Here is a 10,112-nt window from a genome sequence, read left to right as displayed (position 1 = left end):
TGGACAAGGAGAGCGTGCTGCCTGGCTTTTGTGTTAGGAAAAAAAAAGTCAGTCTGTTCCCCACCATCAGTTGTTCCCGGGCTCCTGCAGGGAAACAGTGACAGGAGCTGCTTCTCAGACAGAGGTTTTGTTAGGGGGAAAAGGCTGTCCTAAAGCTAATTCCATACAGGCTTTGTGGACTCCACCCCCACCCCAGGCCAAAGCCAAAGACACTGGGAACTCCACATCCCATCCCCACCCAAGGGAAGGTGGCTGGGACCTGAGGGTGGGGTGAAGCAGCCAGGTTGGTATAAAGCCAGACAGTGGGCTTTGGAGGGGTCCCCCATTTTGACTCTCCGCCAGCTCGCAGCGTCCGGCCAGCTCTGAGAGTGCCTTTGGGTTTCCAGGTCGGCGGATCGGGTAGGACGCATTAAAGACTTTATTTCCCTATTTTCTCCCTGAGTTGTACATTTTCCTTATTTCCTTTTCTCTTGTAAATAAACCTTTTATGAACCTTTTGTATGTGTCTGTAGTGGAGTATTCATAGGTCCCTTTAAAGCGCGCGGGTGAGGACCCACAGCCAGGAACCCGTTTAATATCGGGGCAGCTCTATAACAGTTTGTAGCTCAGGTCGACCACTCAGTTAATATTTTCCCCAAGGGGCTTTCAGATGACACAAATACGGCGCCTCTTATGATTTAACCAAATCCCTGGCTTCCAAACAAACAAACAAAAGGTCAACTCCAGATATCAAATAGGTTTGTACCTACAGGTCGACCACTCAGTTGCCAAATGTTTCCCAATTGCCACTCAACCGGGCCTAACACACCAAAAGCGCCCCAAATTGAGGGAGACTCATAGGCCCCCTCCCAAACTGAGGGGAACTGGACTCCCTCCCTGAGGGGGACTCAAATTCCTCCCAAATGTGCGAAGGCCAGGGTCTCGGCGTGCACGCCAGGGGGAGCTTACACCAAACGCCAGGGGACCGCGGTTTTCCATCCAGTTTCCATCTCCACAAAGGTGAATTCAGGGGGCAGAGAAGAGCTGTGCCTCTCCCGAGGAGGACTTGGGAAGTTCCCTGGAGGAAAAACTCCCGGTAGCTGCTGGGACTCTCCCTCATCCTCCTGGAGAGAGGGCGCTCCCTCCCAGCAGGCGGGTCAGGATGCCACCCGGGATGCCCAGGCCCCCCTCTGGCAGCATGGACGGGTAAGCCCTGGCGCGCTGCCGTGGCCAACTGCTCCATCCGCTGGAAGTCGGAGCTGGGGTTGGGAGAGCCGAAGTGGCATCCAGCTCCTGGCTGGCTCGCCAAAATTGTTACCCAACGCCGGCCTCAGTTTCCCTCGCCAATAAAAGGAAACAAGAGTTTGAGGAAAAGGAAAGTGGTTCAATTTGTCAACAAATGAGGAGGCAGCAGACTCATGTCTGAGAGGCAACCGTCCTGCTCTTCGGCAGAGGGCAGGGGCATTTACACGAAGGGAAAAAAGTGGCGATGGGCGAGGGTCTCCAAAGGGAGGGGGGAGGGGTCAGCACTGCGCCGGGTGGGCAGGCGCCAGCTTGTTTTTCTTCAATAGCTGATGTTTGACTTTCTCTTCCCTGAAGCGCAGGAATGCTCATCTGGGAGACTGGGCCAGAGAGATAAATCTATCAAACAAGGGGGAGACTGCAACAAATGGGGGAAAGACAAACTATTCATCTTGTTAATGCCCATCAAAGACAAACCTGTCAGGAAACAGGGGAAAGACAAATTTGTTAATGCCTGTCCTGGAGACTGGTCATTTCTAACTGTATCAGCCTTGCTAGGGGAAAGGATGTCCTGAGCCAATTCCACGCAGGCTTCGTGGACGCCACCCCCACTCCAGACCAAAGCCATCAGGACATTGGGAAAGACACATCCCGTCACCACCAAAGGGAGGGTGGCTGGGACCTGTGGGTGGAGTTAAGCAGCCAGGTTGGTATAAAACCAACATGTGTGTCTGGGGTGGGGGGTGCCTTTGGCTTCCCGGCTCGCGGCTCGCGGCCAGCTCGGAGAGTGCCATTGGGTTTCCAGGTCGGCGGATCGGGTAGGACGCATTTAAGACTTTATTTCCCTATTTTCTCCCTGAGTTGTACATTTCCTCATTTCCCCTTCCCTTGTAAATAAACCTTTTATGAACCTTTTGTGCGTGCCGCAGTGGACTATTCATAAGTCTCTTGTAAGCGCGCGGGTGAGGACCCACAGCCAGGCAACCCGTTTTGCATCTGGGCTGCCCTGTAACAGCCTCAGATGAAAGGGCTGGCACAGTAAAGAAAAGGAGAGCCAGGCCAAGTTTCTCACAGGCGGGGAAATTTTATTGCGCCCCCGGACGAGATTCACGGACCCAAGGTGGGGGTCGGTGAAGTCATGCCCATTGTCAGGGGAAGGCAGGTTTTTATAGGGTGGGGAGAGGGAAACCGGGCTTGCTGGGGGGGAACTGGTTTGATGAGGAACAGAGTTGTTTTTCTCAGTTCAACGGGTTCTTGAGTCGGTTGTGGTTCTGATGGTAATGTTATAGAGCAACCCCGATATTAAACGGGTTCCTGGCTGTGGGTCCTCACCCGCGCGCTTTAAAGGGACTTATGAATACTCTACTACAGACACACGCAAAAGGGTTAATAAAAGGTTTATTTACAAGAGAAAAAGAAATAAGGAAAATGTGCAACTCAGGGAGAAAATAGGGAAATAAAGTCTTTAATGCGTCCTACCCGATCCGACGACCTGGAAACCCAAAGTCACTCTCAGAGCTGGCCGGACGCTGCTAGCTGGTGGAGAGCCAAAATGGGGGAGCCCCCCAAAGCCCAAGTGTCTGCCTTTTGTATCCACCTGGCTGCTTAACCCCACCTTCAGGTCCCAGCCACCTTCCCTTGGGTGGGGATGGGATTTGGAGTTCCCAGTGTCTTTGGCTTTGACCTGGGGTGGGGGTGGAGTCCACAAAGCCTGTATGGAATTTGCTTTGGGACTGCCTTTTTCCCCTAACAGTAACAGCAGGCCCTCATTCTCGCCCCTAGGTGGGCTTCCTCGTTCTCGCCCTGTTGGCATCGGCAAGAAGCAACCAGCCTTGAGCCGAGCCCCAGGTCCAGGCCGCTCAACTGAGAGACACAAATAGAAGGCAGGGGCTACCCCAAGGTGGGGAGCCACCTGAAGAAATTCAACACCCAGTGAGCTGAGAAAAGGCCTCTCTACCTCTCCATGGATGAGCTGCCTGTGACCAGCCCCGGGACGTCAGCCAGGTGTGCAGTTCTTTATCCCTACACACCTTTCAGCCAATCAGATTAACTCCTTTGTTCTCAGTCCTGGTCCTTAAAACCTCTGTGGCCTGGCTGCCTTTCTTAAGCAGGGAGGTAGATTTGGGCTGATCTTCTTCGCAATGAGGTATCTTTTCTCTAGTCCTGGCCTTGGCATCTCAGGGAGTGAACCACAATGTTCAGGTCAGCCTGCAGCCCTGGTGTCAGGCAGACAAAGGCAGTCAGGCTGAGGACAGCATCAAGATTCAATTTCCTTTATGAAAGATTTTAAATTAAACTAGTTCACACAGCATTTCATGTCCCCCATAGCAATGGCGCCGAAGTAAGGGATCAGACAACCCTGCACTGGTTCTGTTATAGAGCAACCCCGATATTGAACGGGTTCCTGGCTGTGGGTCCTCACCCGCGCGCTTTAAAGGGACTTATGAATACTCTACTACAGACACACACAAAAGGGTTAATAAAAGGTTTATTTACAAGAGAAAAGGAAATAAGGAAAATGTACAACTCAGGGAGAAAATAGGGAAATAAAGTCTTTCATGCGTCCTACCCGATCTGACGACCTAGAAACCCAAAGGCACTCTCAGAGCTGGCCGGACGCTGCAAGCTGGCCGAGAGCCCAAAAATGGGGGACCCCAAAGCCCACGTGTCTGCCTTTTATATCCACCTGGCTGCTTAACCCCACCCTCAGGTCCCAGCCACCTTCCCTTGGGTGGGGATGGGATTTGGAGTTCCCAGTGTCTTTGGCTTTGACCTGGGGTGGGGGTGGAGTCCACAAAGCCTGTATGGAATTAGCTTTGGGACATCCTTTCCCCCTAACAATTCCTCGCCTGTCTCCAACCAGAAGTTCTTTGGCAAGTCACAGAGCAAGTTGCAAATGTGTGACAGGTCCCATTGTATCGACAATTTAAGGAAAACAATTATCTGTGATCGCAGCAAGCTTTCTGGGTAATTTATATTTCTAACGATTGTCAAAAACAATATCTCTTTTGCTAAACCATCCAAATTGCTCCTACAACTATCTAAAGTGCTTCTCCCCCCACCTCCCCCTACTACGCTGCCTTCAGTGAGTGCCCTGCAGTTCTGATCGCTGCATGCCAGGCAGGTGTCTGCAAAGTTCTGGGGAGGATTTTGAATTGGGTAATTTTCAGCTCCTGGTGACACTTGTAAGTGTTGTATGCCTAAGTTTTGTTCTATTGTTTCCTGCTCAAGGGAACAAGATGTTCCTCTCCTACCCACTCTGGGCTTTGTCACCATAACAGCAGGGACTCAGGGGAGAGGCTGCCCCCCACCCACAAGAAGGCAGTGGAGGAGGCTGGCAGCCCACGCCCGGGGGTGTTTGTTCAAAAGAGGCCTCAGTGACTCAACTCTTATCTTCCTGAGAGCCACCTGCACTCCCGCCCCAGGCTTGGTTTCAGACCTGGGGACTGTGGGTGGTAGTTTTTGCAGCAGGGCAGGGAGCCATCAGCCTGACATGGGCAGGCCTTTCCATCTCTGAGTCTCCACCTGGAGTAGCAGCCCTCCCAGGTGGCCGTGCCCACCAAATGAGCTCCCGGGGCAGCAACCCACACTACAGAGTGGCGCTGGCTTCTGGGGGGATGGGCAGAGCCCTGGATTGGCTGGTCCCCTGTGCACGGGTGCCCAGCTGGCGCCTTCCCTGTAGGTTTGCTCATTGACTTCCAGACAGGTGCAGGGAGTCCTGGGTGGATACTCAGAGCGGTGGGTGAGATTGGCTCGGGCCTGCGCAGCTCTCTAATGTGGAGTCAGCACCTCTGGCACATCACCAGGCTGTGGGTCAACAGGCTGTGGTCCACCCACCCAGCGGAGTGTCCTCAGCAATGAAAGGAGAGGCACTGGCCAGGCAGGCAAAGATGAGACAGCCTAGCGGCAGGCTCAGAAGTCAAAAAAATCCATCTGAAAAGGCTACATGCTGTGTCATTCCAGCTATAGAATGTTTTAGAGAAGACAAAACTCTGGCCACAGTTAAAGGATTTGTGACTACTGGGGGGGTGGAGAGAAGATGAAGAGGCAGATGGACTGTGAGACTGCCCGTGGGGGCCCGTCTTAGACTCCCGGGGGCGCCGGAAACTGGGGAGCCTTCCTGACCCTTATAGAGTGTGTTCTCCCCACAAACCCATGCCTCTGACAAAGTTTATTTATAAAGAAGGCATAGTAAGCGCTTAGCAATAACTAATAACAACTATAACAGAACACTAGTAACAGCTCCCTGGGCACTCTAGCTCTCAGGATTGCATGTAACGCTTGTGGACAGAGATTGACTTCAGGAAACTGAAACCGTAGAAGTGAGACTGAGCGTGAGCACCCCTGGGTGTGGGCTTCTGACTTCCTCCGGGCCTTCGGGGGTGGGGCAACTCGCCCTCTCACTTCAGCGATAGCCACCCTAGGCCCTGCCCTGTTGTGACAAAGCCCAGCGAGGGTGGGAGAGGGAACTTGTTCCCTTGAGCAGAAAACAACAGAACAAAACTTAGATTTCTGTTCATCGTGGACAGATGCTCTGCTCAGCCGTCAAGGCCCAGGGACTCAGCAACGCCTGGAGCGACCTCCATGTAAGCCAAGAGTCTGGGGGTCATGGCGGGAGACATCGACTTCATCAGTGGTAACAAATTCTCCCTCTGGGGCAGCTGCCCGTGGCTACCAATACATAAGGCCACATAGTGGCCTCGTTACCTGCAGACCACAAGTAACAAAGGTGTGGCCAGACAGGCCGCTTAGGTTAGCAGGCCCAAAGACCAGTATGTGTATATATGTGTGCGTACATGCATATACACACACATACATGCATGTACGCACACATATATACACATACTGGTCTGTGGGCCTGCTAACCTAAGCAGCCTGTCCGGCCACCACTTTTGTTACCTGCGGTCTGCGTTCCTGTACAAGGTCAGAAGCGCCCGGCCCATCGGTTATGGGAGCCCAACATTGCAAGGTGCCTTTCAAGTCCATCGAGCAGAAAGCCTGGTCACCCTGGGGGGCCGTTGGCTGATGTATGACAAGGGACCCCAGAAGCTGATCAGTGGACGCCTGTGGATAAGATGGAAACCCTGGCTGGGATCTAGAGCTTGATCTCAGTCTCGATACTGAGTCATAAAGCAGATGAGACGTGACTGGGGCACAGATTCGAGATCCCCGATAACAGAGCTGACAGAGCACATTTTCTAGTCTCACCCCTCCCTCTCTCTTTGGCCTCCCTCCCCACACAACTGACGCTGGAGGACTATTCTAAGAATAAAAAGGCCAGGATCTTGCTCTTTCAGCAGCATCCTACAGCTTGCTCCACAGCTCCCGTGTGTCAGTGCAGTGTTGTCAACGCAACGCTCTTACTCACACATGTAAAAGGAAATAGAGGGGGAGACTGCTGCACCTCCCCCTGCAGTGACCCTTAGGGCTAATGGCTTGCGCCACGGTCCCTAGGTCCGGCTGGGCAACCAGTGCGCAGGCGGAGAACAGCAAAACCCCCTGAAGATATACTTGCTGCACCTCCTCCTGCAGTGACCTCTAGGAATCCCTAGGTCCGGCTGGGCAACCAGCGTGCAGGAGGAGAACAGCAAAAAACCGCCTGAAGACATAGATAAGACGGAAGCCTGTTGAAAGATAACGACCACCAGAAGCCACTACAGAAATGCTGTTCGCTCGAAAACTTATCTCACCTTCTCTAGACCCACAAACTTTATTCTAATACAACTGTCTCTCTAAAATTTTCTCTTTCTCTGTTTAAAAGTCATTGGTTTGCCGATTAAAAAAGAACATACGAAATCTAATAACTAGGCTGATTCAAATGAAACGTTACTAAACTCTGTGTATTAATTGAACTGCTAGCTTAATAATTTCTCTGTTGTATACTTAGCCTTGTTTGTATTAATCTAAATGATAAAAATATTACATTGTGAAAAGTAAAATTCACCTGTGTTAATTAATAGTAATAGTAAGTAGTTAAAACAAAAAGTAATCATATAAAACAAAAAAAAAATTAATAGCCTAACTACTTAGGACTGCGCCTGGGTCCAGATGTAAATCACTGCCCTGTCAATGATAAGCTAAACCTATAAGCAAGCTGATTTCTTCACTGATGTTCGCCATTCCTATGCCTTTAGAAAACATATATATACTGGTCACCAACTCAAATAAAATGACACTCAGATTTTCACTCTTGAAGTGTGTCTGATTGTCATTTCTTTAACCGAATCCCTGACCACCCTGCGCAGTCTCTCAACCCTGAGACGGCCTCATCGCTCACTGCTGTGCTGGTCCGCGGCAGGAGACAGAGGGAGAGAGAGGGAGAAATTTTTTTTTTTTAATAGAGGCATTTTTTTTTTTAATTTATTTGTTTGTTTGCTTGTTTGTTTATACAAGCACTGGGTACAGTCAGAAGCATGGGAGGGTGAGAGGATTCACCAGAGCCAGAGCGGGGAGCAGAGCAGCCAGAAGGACCGAAGTACACTGCTGAGGGGAGCAGCGGGCGGCAGGAGAGGTCTGCGCGCCATGGGGACCCTCCTCCCGTGGCCGGGGAGCAGCCGGGGATCGAACCGGCGCTGCAGAGGCTGCGGGCAGCTTCGCAACCCAGCGCTCAACCGCTGCGCCACCGGGGAGGCCCAAGAGAGGGAGAAATTTTAATGAATTGACTCATGTGATTGTGGAACTGGTTGGTAAGTCCAAAGTGTGCGGGGCCGGCCAGCAGGCTAGAGACCCAGGAAAGGGTCGATGCAGCAGTTCAAATCTGAAGGCCACCTGCTGGCAGAATTCCTTCTTGTTCACAGGCGCTCAGTCTTTTTCTCTTGAGGCTTCAACTGATTAGACACAGCCCACCTACATTGACATAATAATTGCTTACCTCGAATCTACCGACTCGTACTCTCATCTAAAAAAACACATCACAGCAATTTTGCGTGTGAGCAAGCCTGAGTACCACGCCGAGCCGAGTGACGCACAGACGTAGGTGTCACAGCTGCTGTATTTTCTGGCATACTCAGATTGGTGACGACTGAATCTTCGCAGGTTATACCTACCGCCGCGCCGTGATATCCCGCTGTGTTCCTGGGAACACTCTCTGCCTTGAATCCTTCTTGGTGCAGTATTAATTTCCCATTCTTGTTGTTTTTATTTCAATTATTCAATGCTATCCACTTGGAACTTCTCTTTGTATTTTTTGGTGCATTTCTTGTGACACTTAACTGGAATTTTTTTTAACTCTAATCTTAACGGCTTGTGATGGGAAATTCAGACGACTCACCGTTCTCTGGAAAGCTGATCACCTGGTCTCATGTATTCCATCTCATTTTGTTTACTTCTATGAAAGTGTTTTCCTTTTTTGTCCCCATTCCTCACTCTTGCCTCTTTGCTCACCCCAGCTCCACCCACATTCCACCCCTGTCCCTTTCCACTGGTCATGCTTCCAATTCCTGGCAGGCACAGCTACACCACTTTCTCCCTGCTGACAAGTAAAAATAAAAGGTAACGCCTGCCCCCCTTGGGAGAGTCTCCTCCCCACCCTCCCGAAGCAGACCCCACCGACCTCCAGCCCCTGCGCTGAGCCCAGGATGTCGACTTCTCCACTCCGGCCCTTGCTCTCTCTCCATCCTGGCTTTGCCACATCTGCTTCTATGTCTTACTCCCAGGTGACTACGGGGCTCCCTTGCGGGATGTGGCCCATGTTCCATGAATCCTTACTCAGCAGTGGCCGGACGAAGAAGCCCAGGCGTGTGCAGAGCAACCTTGTATTTTGCAAGAGCGGCCTCACCCAACCCCGCCTGCTGTCCTCCCGGTCAGCCAGTTTCCTAATCTCCACTGGCCCGGATGTCTGGCTAGAGGATTGTCCGGGGCCTCAACTGGGAGAAATATGTAATAGATAGAAACCGCTGTGCCTGCCGGGTTGGATATTTTCTTTTGCCGTGACAGGTAAATTCTGTCGTTGCAGGGGCTGGAAGGGCACCGCGACCCCATCGCCGGGCCGGGGAATCTGGCTCCAACTGGGCAGGGTCCGCATGACTTCAGCCCAGGCACTTCCTGCCAGCGCTTCTTTCCCTGTTTCTCCCCCAGCTGCCAGGCGCGCCTGCCCTGGCTCCCTGTGTCTCCTGGGAGCGGCCCAGCAGCCTGTCCTTTTCCTGGGAATTTCATGTGCTTTCTTTCCCGTTATAAGGCATTTACTCCCTGCTAACATCCCATTTGCTGTTTTTCCTCACCTCAGTGGTTCTCATCCTGAATTTTCCGATGACTGTGGGTTTTCTGGGTCCATGACTGTGTGAGCTCCTTCTCTGTTGGCAGAGGGCCCTAAGCAGCTCACAGAGGGTCATCGTCTCTTTCCCCGGGTCTCCCAGGAGGCAGTGTGCAATCCGCGCCCCTTCCTCTTTCTGAGTCCCCATAAAGGGCTTGGGGAACAACCTGGCCTCTGTGGTTGTGTGTTCAGGGTACAGAAGGGCCAGGTCATGGTGGTCGCCTGGGCTTGGCGGGTGACAAGCCGCTGATGTCCTGTGGGATGTGGTGAACAGACTGGCAAAGCTGCTGAGGAGCTGGCGGCCTCTCGGCTCTGGGCCTCGGGAGGGCTGCTGGTGCCCACCCTGGGCTGGGGGAGCCGTCCAGAGAGGACCCCACCTCCACGCTGGAAGAGGGGAGGGGGGAAGAGAGGGTGGGCTGGAAATCAGAGACACTCCTTTCACTGGTTTCCAAAGAACCTCCAAGAGCCCAGTAAATAAATGAGAGAGAGAAAGAGAGAGAGAGAGAGAGAGAGAGAGAGAGGATGTTTCCAAATTAAGAAACACAAAATGCCCACATTTGCAAGTCACCATAGAAGTGCAAATTATGAGAGATCACTTTTTCATTCACCATCTTGGGAAAGGTAAGCCAACCACGCAACA

The sequence above is a fragment of the Talpa occidentalis genome, unplaced genomic scaffold (assembly GCF_014898055.3).
Source record: "Talpa occidentalis isolate TD23 unplaced genomic scaffold, MPIMG_talOcc4v2.1 talOcc4.6, whole genome shotgun sequence".
In the NCBI taxonomy this organism is placed as follows: domain Eukaryota; kingdom Metazoa; phylum Chordata; class Mammalia; order Eulipotyphla; family Talpidae; genus Talpa; species Talpa occidentalis.
This window is presented reverse-complemented; position numbering follows the sequence as displayed.